Source organism: Falco rusticolus, chromosome 4, assembly GCF_015220075.1.
Source record: "Falco rusticolus isolate bFalRus1 chromosome 4, bFalRus1.pri, whole genome shotgun sequence".
In the NCBI taxonomy this organism is placed as follows: domain Eukaryota; kingdom Metazoa; phylum Chordata; class Aves; order Falconiformes; family Falconidae; genus Falco; species Falco rusticolus.
In genome coordinates, this window is record NC_051190.1 from 76934489 (window position 1) to 76957262 (window position 22774).

Consider the following 22774-nt stretch of genomic DNA (forward strand, 5'->3'; position numbering starts at 1 on the left):
CCTCCTATGATAGGAGGAGTTCTTTGCTGAAATGGCTAGATAAATGCTGGCATTTGGACAGATAGGTAGCTATACATTAATCAGTATAGGTGTGCATCTCTCCAGGAGCTGGGATTTAGCGCCCTCTTAAAATTCATTTTGCATAACACCTCGGATGAAAAACCTCACTTCTTTTTTCTTTCTGCATCACAGATGCACCACCAGATCCGAGGTGAAAATAAATACCATTTGCACATATGCCTTGCCCTGTCTGTTGGGGACAGCAGGCTGTACACTTGTAGGCCTGTTGTCAGCACAGCAAAGTGGCCAGTCTTGCAGACACCAGTGGAACTGGCTGGCTCTCCAGCAGTGAGTGACAAGCTTGAATTAGGAGTTCTGCTGCTGATTAAGCCTGTGGCTGTACTGCAAAGACAGAACGGGAACACTCATCCTTCCATACAAGGACTGGCAATGGCAAAGACTTCAGGTATAAATAACATCAACAAACAGTAGTAAAAAATCTGGGTTTTCTTTGATGCATAATTGCAAAAGGACAAAATGTAGTGAAAAACAGAAGTAAATATTTTGCCAAGAAAGGTCATTGTTATCATGATGACCAGGCTCTTTCAACACACTGATATGCCTGGTAAAGCGAGCTGTCTTCTGACTCCTATTATTCTGTTACCACCTGTTTTTGCTTTTTTCACCTTCATGCAAATGTTTATTTATCTCATAATCTCTTTTAGCCTAAAAAGAAAAAATCACAGCATGTCAGTGTATTAAGAGAGGGTCCATATGATTACCAGCATGGATGGGAAAGGTTCTGTGGACACTCAAGCACTCTTAGGAAAAATTATTTTACTTCCTTTTCTTTAGATCCAGGACAGACTCTTCACATCTGTTAACCTGTAGCAACAATTCTGTTAATTTCAGTGGGGTGAGATTAGCTTTTAGCTGTGCTGAACAATAAAATACTTGACCTTGTTTTGCTTAACGACCTTCTTCCTTTGTGTGCTTCACTATGTACAATCCCTCACACAGAAAACTGTGCTAGTAATACTGCAACACAATTAAATTTGTCATCTGCCACCTCTGATTACCAGAGTTTAACAATCAGTCTAAGGGGTTTAGGTTTGGATTTTTTTGAGATAGACTGCCCAAGGTCAGGTACAAGAAGGAATGAAAGTGCCGTGGAAAAAAAGCTGTTGTGAAGCGACAATTCCAGGGAATGCTTTTGTCAAAAATATAGTCTTATACAAAAGTTAAGACCTAGGGATTTGATCTAATCTTTTGAAATGAACCTGAAATCCTGAAAGGACTTTCTGATGATATTACACAATCATACACACTTCTGAACCTTTGATGGCAGGAAAACCTCAGAGAATCTGTAAAAATATTTAATATCAATTTTTTTATACATTGTCTGGATAATAAATTCCTTTTAATGGAAAGCATCAAGATTTAGAACACACAAAACAAAACTCTCTTCACATTAGATTTCAAATCTGATCTCTCAGAAACTGCAAAAATTGGAGCAAGCCTATCCAAGCCAGCAGTGGTCAGTGTGCTCGTTTGGAAGAGGCCCCATTTCAAATTGCTCTTTTGGACCACAGTGTTTGTTGTGGGTAAAGGAGCCTCAATATCCTGCCTACTTTCAGGTGTATGTATCTGGCTTATACCAGAACCCTATCCTAGAACTGAGAAGCATTCGTAAGGCAAATTAAGAGCTATTATTAAAAGCTATATTAAAAGGTAAATTAAAGCCAGACTTGAGCTGATAACATGCACTCACAGCCCAGAAAGCCAACTGTACCCTGGGCCACATCAAAGGAGCGTGGCCAGCAGGTCAGTGGAGGTGGTTCTGCCCCCATACTCCGCGCCGGTGGGGCCCCACCTGCAGCGCTGCACCCAGCTCTGGGTCCCCAGCACAGGGAGGACACGGACCTGTTGGAGCGGGTCCAGAGGAGGGTCACGGAGATGATCAGAGGGCTGGAGCCCTCTGTTGGGGTTGTTCAGCCTGGAGAGGAGAAGGCCCTGGGGACACCTTACTGCAGCCTTTCAGTACTTAAAGGGGGCTTAAAAGAGAGATGGGGACAGACACTTGTTGCAATAGGACAAGGGGTAATGGTTTTACACTTAAAAGAGAATTTTTTTACAATGAAGGTGATGAAACACTGGCACAGGTTGCCCAGAGAGGTGGTGGGTGGCCCATCTCTGGAAGCATTCAAGGTTAAGTTGGATGGGGCTCTGAGCAACCTGATCTAATTGAAGATGTCCCTGCTCATTGCAGGCAGCTTGGACTAGATGACCTTTAAAGGTCCCTTCCAACCAAACTATTCTATGGTTCTATGATTCTATGAAATGTCAGTGAACTAAATCTATTTTTATAAAAGAAAATCTGGTTGCAAAGAATTTTTGTCTTCTACCAAAATTCTCACAGCTCTAATTTCACTTTTGGAAGAGCTGAGTGCAGTTCCCGTTTACATTATCCATCAGTATTTCTGCCTTACAGCCTTCATTGTTCTGGGCTACCACATGCAACCAGCTATCATCACAGCCAGCCTGCCTTCTACAGAGCAGCAGTGAATAACGTAATTATTGTTCTGAATGACAAAATTACTGCCGCCTTATCTCTATCTTTAATGACTGTGTTAACTGTGGGCCCCTGTCACCCTTAAAGAGAGACAAATATATGAAGTGTCTGTATTTCATTAATAAAATTATATGAGACTTTCCAAAGCTTCATTAACACTGACATATCGTCTGTGTGGCATAACAGCACAGAGGTGCCTAATCCGCTTTTAAGTGAGACACCTGAAGTACTACAAGAAATTTGGTGCTGGACTCAGTATTTGGATAACATTCATGGCTAAGTCGACTTCAATGCTTGTAATACTCAAGCTGACGTCTCGTTTAGTGGATGCCATGCAGTTCAGCACAACTGAATGTATGCCTACCTTTACTGCAAACAGAAAATGAACATTCAACAAAAATCAGCAAGATTATATGAAAGACTATATGAAAGATATTGTACCCACAGTTCTTTTCAACAGGCACTGTATAAACAACTGGGAAACTCTTTGGGGAAATTGTTTTAAAAACTCCAGTATGATCTCCAGGAGTTAAAAAGTGCCCAAGATGGCAGATGGCAGATGCCGTGTCTGTAGCATAAATCTGGTGAAGGAATCGGTGGTGCTGCTCTGCCTGCAGAGCATGCAACTTTGCTGCAGTGCAGAGTCTACTCTTTGCCAAGTACAGACCTGTGACCGAGGGCATCTGATACATGCGACATGCTGTCCTGAACCCACAAGGAACTACTGTCCCAGGAGCACACAGTCCCTTCCCGACATGGCTCCTGCCACCACTGCATAGGAGCAAGCCCAAGAGATGGCAAAGTTGCTGCTGCCTCTGTAACTACTCAGCTGCCTCTTTGCAGCATAGACACAGGAGGCCGCCTCAGTGCACTGCTATGCCTACAGCTTGGTCCTTGCCTTCTCTTGCACCATGGTGCTTACTGGTTTTGCATTCTAGAAGTTAACTTTTCAAGCCCCCAGCACTGAGACTGCAGAGCTGAGTCTCAGGGAATCTTATCAGACTTCCTATTCTATGGATGATGCTGTGTAGGCTAGTTGGTCTTAGTGAAATACTGAAATACTCCGCTGATCTGGAAATACAGTATCCGACAAAAGTTTCATATTCTTCATTCATATGTGTTTTGCCAGCAGTTTCTGAATGACACTCATATCTCTCAACAGCGGCTGAACAAGAACAGGGTAGACAATTCCTAGATGCTTCAGAGGGACCTGAATTTTGGAGGGGTGCGTTGCAATTGGGGACGGAATGACTGGGGAGGCAAAAGTGACAAAAATAATAAATATGAATTTCTTTTTCTTCATTGATACCTGTAGCACACTAACATAGCTTTTAAACATTAGGTCTTAAACATAAATGTTTTGGTAGTGTTCTGTTCAGGAGGCTGCGATGACGACTGATAAACAGGATGCTTTATTCAGGAGAGGAGAATATTCCTTCTTGTCATATCAGATTGGTTTTACTATTAAGAACAAGCTTTGACATGATATGAATTCAATTTGGAGTAGAAATGGAGACTTTTAGTTTAGTTTTTCATTTGTGGAATTACAATTCCTTTGTATACCATAGCTTTCTCCTTATTCTGTTTCTCCCATTTTTCTAGTACCCTTAGTGTCTATACCTAAAACTGAGTGAACCTCAAACATTGATTTCTTCTTGAATTTTTCCTTTTCTTACAGCCTCTTTGTTGGGTCACAGCCCTTTAGGATCTAAGTCATGCAAAGGAACTGCTCAGAGAAGAGAAAAACTTATTGTAGCTTGTGTGAAGAAAAAACCAACTTTCTATTCCGTATCTTCCTGTCATAACCAGGTCACCAGGTGACACTGGGAGTAATTCATTTTCATTTCTGACCAGTGGCCTGGGGCAAAGTTGGTATTAGCCCGCTTGTCACAGCCACCCAGCACAGGAGGGATCTCTTATTTAGCTTGTTTAAAATAAATGCATAAATGAAAGCTTTGGGTTCAGTGCACCTTAAAACAAACAAAACACAGACCTGCAGGGATCAGCTTGGCTGTGAGCTGGGTGGGGAGGTAGATGTTTCCAGGAACCTCACCAGTGTGTTGGTTGTTGAAGCCTCAGCAGCCAGGTGCAGGGAAACAGTTACCAGATCTTCAGCAAATGAGGCTTCAGGGAAACTGAGCTTTCCCACAGCTCAAAGAGCCACCTGTACCTCAGTGCCAAGAATGTGGCAAGATGCTGAATATGACCATCTGAGTGGAAGTCTTTCTTTCAGCTACAGCACTTTTTGGAGAAGCTTCTGGGAAAAAATGCCAGAATGCAAATATTTGTACCCTTCCCCACTGCCTTTCAGTGCAAAGCACAGCATTTTCCAAGGCATGCATGCCTCTTGACTAAGCTATAATCCTGACTGATTCTTTCTTCTTTTCTGTAGTCATTAGTTGAAGTTTAAAAATGCAACTTATTCCTGTTCACGTTAGTCTTATTCCACTCAGAGTCCAAACTCCGGATGGTACTTGCAAGGGGATGAGGACATGAAGTGGCATTAGCTGTCTGTCTGCAACTGAATAACCTGAACCAGAAATCCTCTGTCTTATGCTCCTCTGCCCCATCCTCAAGCCCTGCCCCATTACAGCAATAGTACAGGTCGCTTTCTTCAGCTTTGCTGTGTAGTTTGGCCTTACTGGAGATACTTTTGTCCCAAGATATTCCATACGCTCTCCTTGCTTTACTCCCACTTCCATCACCTTCCGTAACTGGCTTCAGTTCAGACCGTGGCTTTGTGTACACCTCCCCAGGCACTGCTCCAGCACTGCAAGGCCATGCCATGGCACACTGAGATAACCACTGCTAGCTTGGCAGAAACTGGAGTGGGCTAGGAAAATTTTGGTGCTGGATAAACACTTAGTCTCACAGCTAGCTTCTTGATATCAGGAGTAAAAGGCAAGAGGTAGAAAGAACAGCAAACATGAGCCAGGGTATTCCCAGAGCAGGGCCGTGTGCCAGTCTCTACCTTGCAGCATGGAGGAGGCTGAGGAGGTGAGAAGTGCCCTTGGCAGAGTCCCAAAACCCAGGGACCCCACAAGGTGAGCTGGAAAAGAACACAGGAGCTGGGGCCAAACCCAGAGAGCCGGACCAGCTGACTGCTGAAGCATTTCTCTGCTACTGTAGCTGAATGCTGTAGAACAGATTTGTTAGAGAACAATAATGCCTCCTGCCACATTTTGAGAAGTTTGTTGTCCTTTACTATCTGTGCTAATCCAATCTATCTCATTTGGTCCTTACAATATCACCTGCAAATGTGTTTTTCTGCTGTTTCTATTTCATTCTCATTTATCACTAAAAAACCACCTCCTCAGTATTCAGTTCAGCCAACATGAATCACATCATATCCTCTGGCAGATATTATTTGGTTTGCTGTAGCAAAATAATGTTTTTGGAAGAATACAGAAGACTTAAATTATAAAGCATTTCTGTGGTATATATGTGTTGATACAAGATGACTGAGGACTCAGTATAAGAAATCGCAGCAATCAGTTAACCTGAGAACACCTCTGCCTTCTCTCAACATTTACAGTACTGATTTTTAGCTATACTGATGTATTTTGACATCAGAGTCCCAGAAAAAAGATCATTTTAAACAACAAAAAAACAATAAAACAAATTCTCCAAGATGCCTAATATGAATGATGTTCAGATAATAGAAATTTCCAAGTAGGCAAAGTACTGTTTTAATAGTATAAGGAAAAGGGATCTCTGCAGCAGCTTAGATGTAGCTCCAAGAGAGGGCTGTTGTTACATGCAGCTGCCTCGTAAACACCATGCTGAGTCAGCCAGGGTGTGTCCAGGCCCTTAAACAATGACATGACAAGATACAGAGAATTACACAGATAGAGGGCAGCTGGGCTGGGTTTTCTGCATTTCCACCTGGGATCTTGGAGCAAGAAGGGAAACCTTGCACAGAATGGCAACAATGCTAGTTAATTTTTAAGTTGTCTCATCTCAAGAACAACTGAAAAGAGATTTCAGCTCTGTTTTAACAAAATTGCCACATTGTACATATCCATGTACATTCTATTCATAAAGGAGCTGGAGACACACGGAACATTGTGACAATACAATGTATATAGTTTTAAATCTGGCTTATTCTAAGTGCTTCTTTTTCATACACATCGAGTTTTTTACTAGCTGACTAGATACATAGATGCAAGATGGAAAGAGCCTGTTTCAAAGTGGCAAGAATGTTTAAAAGACTGCTAAAACACAGGCAGGATTCTGTGCTGGAATCAGATATTCAGCATCTGAATGAGGCTCTTAGATTTCTAAGAGATGGTGGTCTTAGCACATGACTCTTAATAAAAATGTCTTATTAGGACAGACAAATCTGTCCCTACTAGGACAGACAAAAAGTGTACCAAAAACTTGAATAATATATTCATTTTGAAATGGGTGCTGTTTAGAAAATCCTTTCTAAATATTCAGCTTTAATGACAGTATGCATTAGCATTTAGAATAATGAGTTATTTTTAAGCAAGGTAGTATTTATTAATGTTTACAATAGCTTTTGGGGATCCCTTTACTGTATGAATATTCATAACTTTTATCACATAGGGACAGGAATCTCTGGCTTCTATGTATTAGGCAGATGTGGGTATGAAAAAACTGTGCTGAAACTTTTGAAATTCTTTTGGACTTCCAGTGATGTAAATTAGAGAACGATTCAGGAAAGAAAAAAATGACAGCCTCTAAACTTTTGCACAGTGTATGGTTTGGCTATTGATCAAAGCAACAGAGGTAAAAGAAGGAGCTGCAAGAATGCCAGTGGGCGGGCTAGGGACTGCGCCTTCTGTTGTGCTCTGACTACTGTTATGCACTCTTTCTGAACATGCTTACCAATATAACCTGTCTGCAATATTACTTAGGATTTGACTGACAAGGTCTGGCTGGAGCACATACAAAGAAAACGAGCTTCAAACCTATAAACATTCATACTGGAAACTTGACATACATCCAAAACAAAATAGAGGCTTGAATGGCTCATAGCTCAGACACAAACCAGCATTTTGGCTATCTGATAGAGGCCAGAATATAAACATTCATATCAACTACTGCATGACTATTTTTGAAAGTGAATGCTTGAGAAAATCGCGGCCTACTACCCATTTGTATTGAAGGAGTTCAAATTCCACAGTAAATGACTTATTGTGTACTATTCACCTAGATCTAAAAGGATCTAAGTGGATTAGAACTGCTTATAAAAGGAAATTCACACGATAGTACTTACATAATCTATTGGAATCTCATGAGAGCAGAGAAAGTTGCAGCTATATTAATATTGTATATTTATTAAATGGAAGGACAGGACTGACAGTCCTAGAGAGAAAGATTTGCAATGAATAATTCTTTCAGAGTTAAATGTGCAAATTAGAACAATTAAACTATAAACCATACAGACATATTTCCAGGCTAAATGTTAGCACCCTGTAGGAATAAGAACAGATCAGTCTGCTGAGAGTGCAACCAGTTTTACTTCAGAGTTTCTCAGTTCGTACATCACACAGGCTGCGACCTAAAGCTGATTCTCTTCCATGTGACTAGGTAGAGGCCTTTCCTTTACCCACCCCTGTTATAGCCTACATTAGTTCTATATAGGCTAGATAACTGTAAGAGAGGACTAAGACATTTCTTAAAGCAAGGTATAAAAAGATATAATCTCCTTTTGTTCTCCATTTCCTCCTCCCCCACCCTTATAGCCTATTGGATTACTCCCTATTGCCCTAGATGTTTCTCAAAGTAATTCAGTCAGCCTTTGCTCTGCTTTTCAGTCAGCCTTCACCCTGCTTACCTGCTTTCCAGTCTGCCTTCAACACTCACGTCTTACAGTATCCAGATTGTGGAGGCATCTCTTTGCCCTTACTGTCTGTATACCTGAAGTCATGAAGTGTAGTAGCACTTAAGAGGTCTGTTTCACAACTGAAGAGCTCAGATTGCTCACTGCAATGAAGAGCCTGATCTGCTGTGGAAGAAGTTGGAAATAAGAAAAGTTATGTAACACCTAACTCATTTTTCAAAAGCAAATACCAACAACTTAAAAATGATGGGATGCATATTGAAATAGCAAATAGGGGAAGTGAAATTTATGGTGATGTTCACTGATATTTCTCTTTAATGAAGTCATGGTTGCTACTTAGCATCACTGGCTGAAACTTGCACTGAAACACATTATTTATATAAAAGTCATGATGGTCTTAGTCACCTAGAAATTAGTTAGTGGTACCAGAAGTTTTAGTGATACGCTATTAATCAACATAAGTGGAATAATGAACTTTCTGACTTTCTGTTTTTTTCTGATTTTTTACGTTTGTAGAGGGCAAGTGGAACGTAGCAATACAGAATAATGCTTTATGAATTTCTTCACACTTTCATAGATTTTTCCATTACTTCTTGCTTGAAAAGAATGTACTATGCTCTGTTCTGGCCCAGGAAAATAAGACTGACAATGATTTTCTGTGTCATCCTACCAACCGCTTACCTGACCAATACAGCAATATGCAGAAAAGTAAAAACCACAAAACAACCAAACAACTTCTATATTTACAAATGGAAAACTGCCAGGTAAGTTTTAAATTGAGGAGCTAAAGTAAGAAGTGACTTCAACAGAATCACAATTTTTAAAGTTTTTTTTTCTAAATTTCAGACATTTTCCTGCCTATTTTTGTTGTGCATACTTCACTCAATATCAGTCGAGATGCTGGGGAAGGATCAGTGATCTTTTGTTCTGCACTTTACTATTGCTTGATGAATTACAGGTGTTAAACAAAGAATGGGAGCCATTATAAATACTATGGAGCATTCCAGGACATCATTTTCATAAGTGTTTTGAGTCAGATTAATGGAAAGACTAGGCGGACAACCTATATGGCCTATTGAAATACTGTGACTTAAATGGCCTTTGGATTAAAATAACATAAATAGGTGGTTTTGATTAAAACACATAAAATGGAGGTTTTTCTTTCCAGGACACATCCATAAGTCTGGAGATTCACCCATCCTCCACTAAGTTCAACAGAACGATTCCTATCTATGTCTCTGTATTCCTTACAGGCCTGATTTCATTATTGTGAGCTTAGAATTTTCAATATCCACATTTTCTGTGCCTTTTTTCCCATCCTGTCTTCTGCTTTTGAAATTGTATGTGCCATCACTTCTCCAGTTCTACTAGAAAGCCCTCTCTTGTTACACTCTAATATCATGTTTTATTTTTTCACACCACATCACATTTATGACTGTTGATTATCTTAGATTAGTGTAGCTTGATCTTTTTCTGTTTGGTGTTTCCAGCTAATGTGCTTATCCCACTTACAGGAAAAATTTTTACTCTTAAACTCATGACATTGCATGTAACATTCTTTACATTTCATTTCTATTATTTTTGCCTCTGGGTCATCTAGTTCTTGCAGCAGGACACTATGATGTTCATCCATGTTCCCAGTGTCTTCCACCTTGTGTCATCAGCCAGTTTTATTCCCTCATTTCTAATGAGGCCAGGGTCATTAATGAAAACAGTAAATGCGCTGGGTCACTATAGGATTCTGTATCACCATTATGCTCTAGATGAGCTCTTTTTTTTTTGCCAGTCTTGGCTTTTCCTCTGCTGTTAGTCTTAATTCTGTGAGAAATGCTGACAGCTACAATTTTCTTTTTGTGAGTGGAACTGTCTAGAAGGTAGCAGAGTCTTGGTCAGGGTGCTTTATCAGAACTGGATATCACAGAGACAAAACAGAGTCCAATTTGACTCTTAACAAGTTCTGCATTTTTTAATTCAAGTGAAAGAGCGTTTGTACCTGTTTATTTCCTATCCCTTCCTTTTGATGCTAAATGATACAAGCCTTTTTTCTCTCTGACAGTCCAAGCACTTATAAAGATTGACCTTTACTTCGTTGCTGACAATAAACAAGCTCTGTTTATTTTCTTAGCTCATAGACACCCACAGGGACTTCATACAAAAAATAGACTGTGGCTCTGGAAATTGCACAGGAAGAAATGTCTAACTCAAGGTCTTTTGATTTTACTTGCTAATCTCCATGGGGAGGAACCCCTCTCATCTCTTCTGGACAGAGAATCAAAGACATTTCTTCACTTTGTATGTGAGATGGTCATAGAAGTTGATTATCCCAGCCTTAAAGCTCTAAAATATTTAGGAAAAAAAATAAGACTGGTTGGGAGTCTTAAGAAAGCACTTCAAAATGTACAATATAATTATATTTTGAAAAATGTCAGGTTTTACAAAATTAATTTCTGGTTGAATAAAAGAAAAAATACTCTTGAAGTACTCTGGGTTTTACCATTCCAGAATAGAATATTGATCTTTCCACTTTGAAACAGCTTTTGATATTTTTTTTGAAAATAAGTATATTGTAAAATGTTGACTACTTATTTTGACTGTTTTACAGCTCATCTCAATTTAGGAAGAAGTGATTTATGACAGACAGGTCATGTTTATCTATAGATACATACTAAATCTTTCTTGTGCACAGAAGGAACTGGTAGAGGGGAGTCTTTTTTTCTGCTTACGGCAGCAAATGCCTTTTGGTCATCATTCTACCCAAAAGCCACTCCCTGAATCATTTCTGAGGTCTGGATGCCAAGGCCGGCTCAGGCTGTCACCTGAAGCTGAGGCTGGAGATAGTTCTGGGTGCTACTGAGGTTTGGAGCCTGTGCTCTCCCTCTGGCTTGTCATCTGTACCCAGGAAACCAACTCTTTAGACCTCCTGCTATAACTGTACCCATAGGCACTCCTAATCTGCTTTCATAAGTGTTTGTTGGAGATTGGCAGTAAAGACAGAAAGGTCTGAATTTATCACGAAACTGAAGAGGTTATAGCATGTACCTCTCCCTCTTGTAGTGCGGTCAAGGCCCTGTTACTTAACAGCGACAGATAAAAGCATGTGCACAAGTTCATCTGCTCTTTAGCTTCAGAGCTCTCAGTACAAAGCACAAAGTCACTGCCTGATGCCATCGTGAACAGTGGGAATTGTGTACAGTCACACTTGGAGGAATTAAATTTAAAAATTGACATGCTGCAACCTTCTATGCAGCCAGTAGAAAATAGGCTGTTAGCAGAAAGGACAGGCTCAAGATGATCAAGTCAGTCAAAAGTGAAATGGTTTAAATGGAATTGAAATGTAGGGGCATCAGAGTACTGGCATTCATAAAAGGTAAACAATCCTTTCTGAGACTGGTGCTGCCATAAGGAGACACATAATGAGAGTTACCTGTCACGCTGAGTTAAGTGCTGGTCTGGTTTATTGCCATGCTAGGAACATGCATCTTTTTGCTTACTCGGAATCTAAACAGATATTTTATCTTAGTTATGTTTAAATGGTCCAAATCATTTAACTGAGAGATTAAGGTTTGAGACACAAACTGGTTTATGTTATCAGAAAGGGAAATCAGGGACTTGCAGTATTATGTTTGTTCTGGTTTTCCTTGAGGTCAAAAGCTACATCTGAAAAATACGCTTTTATTGAAGCACAGTTTTGGAGTGAAACATGAACTCCTTATTGGATTTCTGTAGCCTACAGTATGTAGGAAGTCAGATTAGATAATGGAAAAGGTCCATTTTGAGCTGTAAGAAGTTAAAACTGTCAGAATTGCTCTACAGTGCCACCCAATGACACAGAGAGGTTCATATGAGAGCCTTTCTCAACAGTGTTTTAGCTTGAAAGTCTGCAATACACCACAATCAATACTTTATGTATTTTACAAATATCTTTAAATTGTGTTTCTCCTCTAAAACGTATGAAACCATGCCCTTTTCATTCAAATAGCACTCAAGAAATACAAGCAAAATATATTTGCAAAAGGAAACCTTAGGCATCTGCTATGTGCACGCTAAACAAGCTATTAGTACTTTACCTTGCTGTTGCATACCTGCAAAAGCTATATAAGTTCTTTGGCAGCAAGAAAAACAGAAAACCTGCTATAAGACATAGATCACATTTCAGCATATTGAAAGGAAGTCTTTTGTAATAAAATACTAGTAAGAATACTCTGCAGGGAAGCAGAAGTTTTGTAACATTTCTCTGGGATGCTGCTGTTAGCTACATTCAGAGATGAATACTTTCCATTAAAAATCTGTCAGCCCTGGGGATTTCCCTTGTTAACCTTTCTGGGCAATGTGTCACGGTGCCTAAGAGACTACTTTCAAGCCATAGCAAATAGCCAGAGTAATTTTCAGGTGTTTGTGTTTGGTGTGGTACATCATCAACTATCAGTACTACCATCACCTAAGGACACCTAAGGAAAATAAATGACTTGAAAATGTTTTGGAGTGAAATCAGTTATTTATCTTGCTTCTTCTGGGTTCTGTACATTTCTTGACCACAAGAGAATATTTTTGTCACTGAAGTGGTCTTCCTGCGTAGTGTATGGTGTGCTGAACTGTGAACGTATCCTTTAGAAAAAAGTCTAGGAGTCGGTTCAAGCTTTCTGTAACATTCAGCTGTTTGAAACTGTTTCTGCTCACAAAGACGATGTCTAAGGAGCAGCTGCTGAGACAACTGTTGCACTGGCCGGCTCTTGTCACTACGCTGTTCTACAGTATTTATCATTTTCTGATTTGTGTGTGTGTGTCTTGATGTAGCCTCCTTGCATGGTCAGGGCTGTGGACCAGTGCCCCGGATGGACTCAGGTGGGCAGATTCTCCAGTACATGACAGCGGTGTTGGACACCCCTGAACTAGTTTCCAGATAACAGGTATGTCTGCATGACACAGCAGGGCATCCATTAAAGCCATCAGCAGCTGCCCTGAGGTTAGAACTGCAGTGTTATTGTGTAGCTCTGTATTGGGGCCACTTCCAGAGCAGCTTATTCAGTAGTAGTTGGTCTAGTTCCAGCATGACCTTGGGGACCCCTGTGTTTTAATCCATGCAGACAGCGATGTTTTGTTGGCATAATTAGATGCCACCTTGAAAACCTTTGAGAGCAAAATATTCTCTGCCAGCTCGCCTTATGATTAAATGGAATTGTTAAACAATCTAATTACAAGCACTTAGAGAATAATAAGATGGCAAATCAAGAGCTTAAATGTGTTTGTCAAACCCAAACTCCATCAAACCAGTTTCTTTCTTTACAGGGTAAATAGCTTAGCAGGAAAGGTGGCAGTAACAGACATTATACATTTGGACCTAAGAAGAGGTGCTGGCCATGCAGCAAAGAGGTCTGAACTGAACAGTTATAAAAGAGATGCACAGAGAGCTGTTTGTAACAAAGTGTGATGTCAAACGAGAAGATTCTTTCATGTGATGCCCCAGAAAGGTCCAAACTGGAGTCACATCTCATTGATATTTTCATCAGCAACTTGGACAATAGAACGCAGTCTGATTTATAAATGTTTTAATTGACACTAAGCCCTGAGAAGGGCTTGGAGAACAGGCTCAAAATTCACATGACAGGACGTGGCTCAAAAGCAGCTAGGTGAAATTCAATGAAGATATATGTGAAGTACTGCACTGAGAAATGAAATGCTAATAAAAATCAGCAAATGTTATAACCAGATGCATGGATCTAAGCAGATCCTCTGAAATCAGGAAAATTCTGCCCAAGTAACCTGTTCAGCTGGCTACACAGACTAAGTAAGTTCTGGCCAGTGGTAAGAGAGGCTGATGCTTGAATTACTGGACACACATGTGAGTACAGCATTTGGTATACCCCCAGATGAAGGAAGCAACAATAAAGCACTCATTCTCTGTGAAGAATGAGGTCATAGCCTGTGCTTAGATATCCTTCCAATATTTTGTTACCTCAGTTTTGACACAATCTGTGTGAGAATCAAAATCAAACTTCTCATCTGGTGCTAATTTCTTTTTGCTGTAGTTGTTGGAATGGCAATTCTTATTCACTTTATCAGCCTGATAATTGTTACAAAGAAAAAAGGAAGAAAAAGAATTAAAAAAATAATATTCACAGTCCTCTTTCCAGTGATTTTTTTCTATCGCTGTTCCTTCGGTTAAAGGTCTCATGGAAAGTGATTATGTAAATACCAAAATCTGTTACTCAACAGATTTGATCATTAGTAAGTTCAAAGTTACTTCTTAGTCACTTCTTATGAAGGTGAATGAACAGAACTTGTTACTTCTTATATATCAACAGAAGTGTTTCCCAAGTGCCAAGCACTTCCATAGGCACAGTACATACTGGGAGCATTATGATTACACAGGCTCGATCATGTATAAGTAGAATCAAAGGCTGAAGAGCCTGGATTAATTTCACTTTCTTTATGGCCTCATCATGTTGGTGCTTCTGGCTGAACTAGAAAAGAGATGAGGGTTTGATTCATGTGACCTAGTTTAGACACGCACTCACGGTCGAGGAGCACTGTACACTTGACACGAACGAGACCAGTTTGGTCTGTGTTGGCTTTAAAAGGATTCCAAGGCAGCTAGTTCAGATGTAGATACTTGAGGCTAGGTGGAGATGAACCCTACCCAGGCAGATGTGGGTTATCTGTGGAAGAGTCAGAACTCAACTGGAATTTTCAGGATTAACCAGTAGAATATTTAGTTATAAATGGAGAAACTTTTTAATTAAAATAATTTAGAATTATTAAATATGGCTCCTAGCCATAAACTTACAAGTCAACACAAACACATCACTATAAACACAATACCAGGAAGGGCACTGCATAATTTTGGTACATAGTATCTAAACAGACATCTTCATACATGCTTTGCTGACTACAATTGATCGGAAACTATTGCAGTAACATGAAATACATAGTTATAGTGAAATTTCAGAATTTCAACACTTGTGACAGAACTGTCACAGAGGTATCTGAAATAGTAATGCTGTGAGGGAGTGATCAGGTTTAGCCCAACAAGGCATTATAGATGAAAGATCTGTTGTCAAGCATTCCCCTTTCAACAGTGAGTGCCCTCTTCTAGGTCTCCAGTAAGATAATGGTGACTTTACTGGCAATAGTTCCCAATAGACTCAGACATTTGGTTAAATGTACTGATGACCTGTAAGAATGAAATTAAATTAAAGGAATAAGTAGCTAGGAATAGAAAGATATAGATACAAAACCCAACATGGTTGAAAAGACAACATTTCTGCATTTGGATAATTATTGTTTTGTCCACAGAAGCAGCCCTTTCATAAAATCTGTATCAAATGCCAGAAGTTGCCTCCCCACTGTAATTGATGATCTGTTGATGCATTGGTGAAAAGAGAATGGTCTTTCTAATGTTTATTCTTTAAAAAGCCCTTATTAGTAGTAAATCTTAAGACTTAGAGGATAGAATAGCTCCCAAAGCTTCAGTGGTCACTGAATGTGAAGTCATGGGAAGGAAACATTAAATATGATTTCACAGAAACTTAAACCACAGTATTTTTTTATGACCTCTGAATTCAGTGATCCTGTTAAGGAAAACCACCATATTTTATATTAGCCAGTTCCCATTTTGTATGGTAAATTGCTGCCTTTTATGTTGATTTGCATTTTAATGTAGCCAAATTCCTTTGGTGGTATAAGTTAAATAATAGTTTTGTTGATTATCTGAAAGCTGGTGTGTTTTCCATTGTTTTGTCTCACCTTCTGCTCCTTCTATGCTTATTTTTTAATAGATAATTCCAACAAAACCTTTTTAACCTCTCATTCCTCATTTTCCTTTGAACAGCAGCCAGTCATCATGAAGACTGATACTGTTTCATGAAACTGTGGGTGGTTATTAATTTGTAGATGATTTGTAAGACAAGTGGAAAGGTCAGAAAAGCTTTATTTTCTTTGGCGTATTGGGTTGTTTCACTGGCATATAAATGCTGCTAATCACCATTTAAAATTGTTCATGGTTTTCCATTCATGTGTAATTACCATTTTAAAAACTAGATGCTATGTCAATAAGATGCAATAAAACCTTATTACAATATTGTTTGGTGCCTTAGAGGACGTAAACTCAAGGAGTGAGAAGTCTAGTGGAGCTGTGGCATTTTGTACATTAAAAGGGGCAAGGACAATTTGTTTTAGGAACTTTTCTAGGAAAAGATCATTCTGAAAGGAATAAAAGTCATGTCTTTCATATAAACAAACAATTGTTTCAACCAAGCCATCCAACATCATATTAAGTGCCATAGAGTAGTATCTAATTAAAACATGTAATCTCACTAAATTGTGTTTATTTTGGAAACTGTATTGCTGCAGCACAACTTCCTAATTCAAGTTAAATTATTTTAATTAATGGGTTTAATTTTGGAAACATTCAAAGTGAGTGCTGAATCTTTTGAGATTTATGCCAGTTTACTGAATGAAATTTGGTTATTCAGAGCTGATGAGTCCAAACTTTAGGTATTTGTAATTGCCTTTTCCATGTTCTGGAATATATGAATATGTACACTGTTATTACAGTGGGCTCAAAAGAGAAGAATAGAAGGAGAAGATGAAGCTATCATTGTCCTGGAAATGGGACTGACTTTTCAGTAGATGGAAGCTATATTCTTCCCTGTAACCACTTGATGTAGGACCAGCAATTCTCTCACTCCCTTCTAGGGTGTGATCAACATCATTACCAGCTCCATGAAATAAACGTACTGAAACAAATTGCAAAGAGACTTTTTTAATGGGAAAGCAAGAGGTCTAAAGTAATAGCAATAAGATCACCACTGTTACATGCTTACTAATCAGGCTCCACAAAGAAAAAATAATTAAAATTACCTTTCTTGGAGTCCTACCGTTTGTGTTTCCTTTGGGCAAAGACAAGATGCAAGATCAAGGCTCAAACGTTTCTGCAATATTTTTGTCTTCACCCAGGAAGTATAAAAAGTTCATTATATGTTCAGAAATATAGGACATGGATTAGATTAAAAAAAAAAGTGTATATTTTTACATATAGTAAATGGCTCTGGATATTGCACTTTTTGTGAAGTTAAAAAAGAGCAAAAAACCAACATCAGAATTTCTCAAACGACAAAGGGGATAATGAGTGCACACATTATTAAATAAACTTGTCTGCATAGTTCGAGACTGGGAGGAAGCCACCAAGAAAGCTTTTTTCTGTTGCTTTTCTGACACAGACAGAAATGGCGAAGATGTCTCAAGAGGTATATTTCCTGGAGATTTCACCTCAGCATAGAGGAAAGAATGTAGTCTGATAAATCAATTATTTTTGGATTGTAAGTTCATAAGTTCAGACTTCATAAGTCTGTTCCATATCCTGCTTCCTTCCTAATTTCAGATTGGTGAACAAGTTGTTGATTTGCATGTTTTGAGTTTATTCTCCATATAGCCATGTGCTTAGAGTACACATAAAATGGTACCTTACCACACACAGCAGCACACGATCGTGGGTGTCCTTGCAAAACTTTAGCTCTATCATGAAAGCCACTTGCACTACATAATTTAAATTACAGCATATAAACCATTTTCCTAGCTTTCCTATCGTGGACCAGAAGAAGTTGGCATCCATCTTGTGATGTACAGTGGCTGCTATGCTTACAGGGGTGTCATGATTTTTCTGCATGTTCAGACACTATCTTGTTCTAATCCTCAGAACAGGAGGCTGTAGTTATCAAAATGGAGCAAACCCCTGGAGTAACGCACCTCACCAGCAACAACCTCAGAAACAACGCACACAGAAGAAACAGGCAAAAAAATCATGGAAAGAGACCTCACTCAGACACCAGATTTCAAATAATAAAAAAAAAAAATGTAGAATTTGAAGTTTTTTGTATAACTTGCCCAGCTTTAAAACTTATTGCCAAAATTTTAAATTCTGCCAGTTGTAAGTATAAAAGTAACTGATGTCTGCATTAACCCTGTCTACGTGTAACGTATTGGCCATCCAGAAAAAAACAAGTAGATTTAAAAGTAATAGGTTATTTTCCCAGTTTTGGACTTTCCTTTTGGCTAACTGAGCTCAGTTTTAGGGAGAAAGGAATCATTGGACTAGAGACCTGAATAATGCAAAAAGAAGCAGAAGTGGTTGTAAATCGGCAGCAAATAGATATGTCAGAAATCAAATTACTTCTGTACTGTGGAAAGCACAACAAACACCGACTAAAGGCCTCTGGTGCCTATTGCCGTCCAGTGAAAGAACTGACTGACACCACAACCCATCCATCTGTTGGGTTGCCAAGTGCATCATCAGGAACATAAAAGTATGCACAAGCATTGCCATTTCCAATGCAGTGTGTGCAACACATCTCAAAAACTTACTGACAGCAGGTATTGTTCTTACGTCACTGCAGCTTCAGAGTCTAGCTAAATGTCTGGCTAATGGGAGAAGCCCTCATCTGCTCTGATGTTTTATTATGAACTTGATGAGAAATCCTGATTGACCTGGCCACAATAAAAAAAATCCTTGACTTTGTGTAAAATTCAAATTCATCTATTTGCGTTAAATCTCCCAGTGTGTGATGATTTCTGACTTTTGAGGTTTGATCTTCAGGTTATTGTGATATTTAGTCATCAAGCAAATTTCATCCAAAAAGACTGGAAAGGGAAGAAAAGTTAACACAGAGGAGTAATAATAAGAAACCTAGCTAGTGAGGTTTACAGTCAAAACTCAGCCCCAACTTTTCTATAGATTATAATTGTGCCTCAAATTATTCTGTTAGTAACAAATTGAAAAATAAGGACAGTGGGTAAATGTAGAAAGTGAGGTTTTAATAAACTGATAGGAAAGGCTTTTTTTCCAGCAGAGTGATGGTGTAGTTACACATTTACATAGTTGTAACCCTAGGTGTTTCCATGGCATTTGTCCCATTCCTGTCTGCTCCTTCCTAAATTCCAGGCATGATAAATACCTCACAGAAACACGTATTTAGCGTCTTTGCCTGAGTCCCACATTCTTTTCTTTTGTATCTCATCAGAAGAATAAGAAAGATTTAGCTACATTTCCATATAATGCATCAAACAAAAAAGGAATACTAATTTAGTCCTGTTCTTCTGTCTAGTCAGTATAAATGCCAGGCAAAGATCTCATACAGATGTCCAGGGCATAAAAGATCTGGAACTAATAGACACTTAAAAGCATAGTGGAGACTTGGATCCATCTTTGTATCCTTTTTCTTTCCACAATTGAGCAAAAATTTGGTATTTCCACATGAGATGAAAAATAATTCCTTCAACATCACATACTGTTTTTCATAGTCAGTCACTGCTGATTATGCAAGTCTACAAAACATGCATTTATTTAGCTTTTTGCAATGTTTTCATATAACATGGGAACAACTTAAACTTCATGAGTGTTTCAATATGTTTAAAAGCATTAAGTTTGGAAACAAGAAAATAAAAGTAATTTAACTTGTACACCCTTAGCCAAAACTCTACTGAAGATCTCTAGCACTTGGACTACTTCAAGAGCAGCTGCCAGCCCGTTCTGCAGAAGAATCCCAAAGACAAGCCCCCAGAAGACCCAGTTTTAATAAGGACAATGGCGAAATGTGATTCAGGCAGGTGGAGTTAGGACAAGCTGGAGTGGAACAATCACAGTAATGAATATGGAGTAGACACCGTGTACCAGCTGCTTGCCAAGGTCTGGAATTATCAAGGAACTGAAGTGAGATACCCACTTTTATTACCCTAGGCTTATGTTATCGTTGCCTGTGGCAATATTAAAGTAAATAACTCTCTATGTTGATCACTTTTCTCTTCACTAATAGATAAAGGCAACCCAGTGTGACTAGTCTCCTAATTTAAATATTAATTATCCAAAGGTAAGCAGGATGAATTGGGGCCAAAATCTCTTCTCTTCCCCCCCCCCCCCCACTTTTTTCAGAGTTGAAGGGGAGATTTAAAGGTAAAAAGGTAAAAGTGTTCATGAAATTTTGTGGAAGAACCCTCCTGTACTTAAAAGACAACACACAAAAAAGATCAAAGTGTTTTTGTGGTAAAACCTGAATACAAGACAATTAGAGTTCAGAATCTTTGGCAAAATGAAGGTGGAAGTGGTCTGGAGAGAAGATTATTTACTCAGTTTCTAAGAGATGACAGCCCAGATGGGACTAAGTCTCCAAGAGAGGAATAAAAACCAGGAGACCGCTGCAGGAAGTTGAAGAGGTAGCCATGTAATTCAAGCAACCAGTTTGATTTGTGCAGCAACAGTTTGAAACTTTTCACAGGAGAAAGAGTTGGTTTATGCCAAAGCCAAAAAGAAGACTGTGGGACTGCAAAATTCAAGATGCAGATGTCTGGGCAAAGAAGTAGTGCTGGCTTTATGTTTTGAATAGGGAAAAAGATCTGTTGGATAGGGCTACAGTTCTGAAATATCTCTTAATTTTCACATAGAAAAAAACACCAAGAAATTATGTGTAAGAAACTTTCTGCACAGATAGACAGCTCGACAGGTACTAGACAACCTGACAGGTCTCAATTATAATCTTTTATTCAAACAAGTCTGTATTATCTCTACTCCAAAATAAAAGCAGCAGTGGTTTCCAAGCAATAAGGATTGCAACTTCTTAGGTCTACATAAGCCCTGGAGTTAAACTGAGGACAGCTTCCACAAAAGGTATACAAACAATTTCCTGTAGTTTCAGAATATGTTGGTGCCTTTGAGTCATTTTTTTGGAGTTCCACTCAGACAGCATTTTGATTTAGGGCTTATGGACTTTCCAGCTCTGCTGGTGGCAGGAGTCAGCAGGATGACCTAGCTCATCTGAAATAAATCCAAAGGAAACATTTGATCTTGAGACAGGTTTATTTAAAACATAGGCAGCTTTTACTGACAGGTATCATCCAAATTCATTACAGCAGCGTTTCAAATGAAGAAGCTAAAGAATCTGTCAGCTGCCATGGAAGAACTGTCAATCAGAGAAAGGTCAGGAGCCATATTAGTGAGAACTAAATGGCTACTGTTGAGTGTGTAAACACAGAAATCAATATTGTCCTTCTGAACTTATTGATAATATGACAGTTTGTGTATGAAATAACAGGCACTGTGTCGAAAGCGCAAGTGATCACACCACTCTGGTTTTGAGGAATGCTCTAACAACAGGAAATAATGCTATTTCTTTACCTATCTGTATCAACACCTCTATTTGACTACACTGCTTTAGCATGTGTATGACTATTTATGGTGACTAAGCCCTCATTTTCATGTTAATAGCATGGTAAATTGGGCTGAACATACTGCTGCAAATAGATACCAGAAGATACATCTTTACCCTACACCCTACTTGCCTGTTTATAACTGATCACCAAAAAAGATTAATCTAATGCAGCTTGACCACCTCTTTCTTTTTATGTCTTAGTGTCAAACTGGATTATTACTAGATTTGTTCCATCCAATCAAACTACATCAGTTAGCATTTACAGATCTTAAATCTGCAATACTTTAGTAAACAATATCTTGCTTAAATCTATTTTATAACACATGCTTTGTGACTTTATCTGTCACTCCTGATTATGTAAATGTAAGTTTTTGAAATTGTTGCAGTTAGCAAGAAAGATTTTGGGAAGGATTAACAGTACTAGAACAGCCGAGTTCTTCCCAAGTAGTAATGAAATGGAAAAAGGTCTGACAAGGGCTGACAAGTTTCTTTTCAAAATGTCCTTAATCTAAGGAAATAATATCAGAAAAGAAACTGGCTGTAGTTGTTATATTCTTGAAAACACAAGGTCCTGAAAATAATGTTTGACAAACTTCCTATGCATATAAGTCCATTTTAATAAGTCAGTAATTAATGATTATAGTAAAGGCTTTAATAATGCAAAAATCCAAGAAGAATCATTGCATTTTTTATTCAGTGAAAAAGCAGTGTGAATCAGAAATGACCTCTGGAGATCTATAATCCAGCCTCCCACTTGAAGAGAGCGTGCTGAAAACTAGATCAAGTCAGCCATGGCTTTCTGCACTTATTGCTAATAATAAGCATTTTTCTGTCCCCTTAAGTTTTTAACAGTAACCTAGCAGAAAATATCATTATGTCAAAGATCAGATCAGCTAAAGCTCTGCAAGATACAACAGACGTAAACTGCATGAGAATGGGTTTGTCCATTTAGACAAGCACCTCAAACACATGTACAGCTTTTACCAAAGAAGCAAATCTGTTCCTATTCCAATGTGAAAGATATGAATATAGTGTTTACCTTACCTTCTGTCTTTCACTGATGTAGGTCAAGATTAATCACACTATAAAATCGATATAATTGAATGTAGAATTATTGAGAATATGCCTAAAAATACTCTTTTTTGAAGACCACATATTTCAAGGTAGAAGCTCTTCTGGCCAAACTTTTGAGGTCTG